Below are 1273 nucleotides of genomic sequence, written 5' to 3' on the forward strand. Positions count from 1 at the left end.
AATAGGCTGCTGTAAGTAAACACGCTGCGGAGGGTGGTGAGGAGCCCGGATTTGGTGCTGGGCCAGGCTTTCCCACACCATGGCTGCTGCTTCCTAGGGCTGGAAACGCAGCACCCCCGTTCCCTTCCGCTAAAACCAGTTCCAGGTAGCGCTGGACCTGCTGTGACTTGGAAGGTGTCATGCTGGGCAAGAGAGAAAACATGGAGGAAGAACTGATTTTGGAGAAAACAGGCACATTGGCGTTCGTGAAATACTGCCTGCCTCTCCCTGTTTCTCCCCCAAAGCAACATTTTAAGCCCTGGGCATGGAGGCAGGAGAGCAGGTCTGGTGCTTCTCCCACTGAATTCCTCTTTCAGGCACCACCTTGTCTCTCCCTGTGGTGGCTTCTGGCTGGGTTTACACAAAAAAAGAAGGGGTTTGCTCCTAAAAACCAGGCTCGGGTTTTAGTTGGATGTCTCCTGCTGCGTTGGTTGGGTTGAGCAGGAGCATCCGTGACCTGTCCTGTGTCCCCTGCGTGGGAAGGGATGGGGGCTGGCAGAGGGAGGGAACCTCATCCAAGCAGAAAACTCTCTTGGGGCCTCAAAACTCTTCTGCCTTTCATGGCTCAAGCTGCGGGAGAGGGGGAAGCTGGCTGGGGGGAACACGGGACTGGCTTATTTTGCCCACGATCTCTTAAAAGTAAAGGGCTCTGTACAAATTAAGCCAGTTTATTTACTTTGAAGCCACAGAGGGAGGTGTCCGGTCTTATTTACCCTATCTCCCTATCAAAAATACCTATATAAATATCCCTGACACCCGATGATGTCTGCTGAGCGTCAGAAAAGGTTAATGGTGCGTTGGGTGCAAACCTTGGTGGTACCAGCCGGGGAGGGAAAGGGCAGCAGCTTTTCAGGTTGGGTTCCCCTCCGCTTTTGGGACACGCCATCAGAACCTGCCACTTTTCCTTGTTTTAACCAGCTTTTTTCTTTTTCTTTTATTTTCCCCCAGGGCGGGGAAGCAGCAGCATCTCGACCCAGAACCCCGTACTGGTTTCCCCAGGGGTGATGCCAACACCCCGGGGGGAGCATCCAGGGAGCTCCCCCCTCCAACACCAAAAAAAAAAAAAAAAAAAAAACAGAAAAATCATTGGGTTTTGGTTAAAAGCGAGGGGCGTTGAGCCAAGAAAGTTATGTTTTCGTGGTAGCTGGGCGGATAACACGGAAAAATAATTTTCCAGCCTTTCCGGGGGAGGGGGGGGAGCGAAGGCATGGCCGCGCCCGCCGACCGCCCCCCG

The sequence above is a fragment of the Calidris pugnax genome, unplaced genomic scaffold, assembly GCF_001431845.1.
Source record: "Calidris pugnax isolate Ruff unplaced genomic scaffold, ASM143184v1 scaffold30, whole genome shotgun sequence".
Classification (NCBI taxonomy): Eukaryota; Metazoa; Chordata; class Aves; order Charadriiformes; family Scolopacidae; genus Calidris; species Calidris pugnax.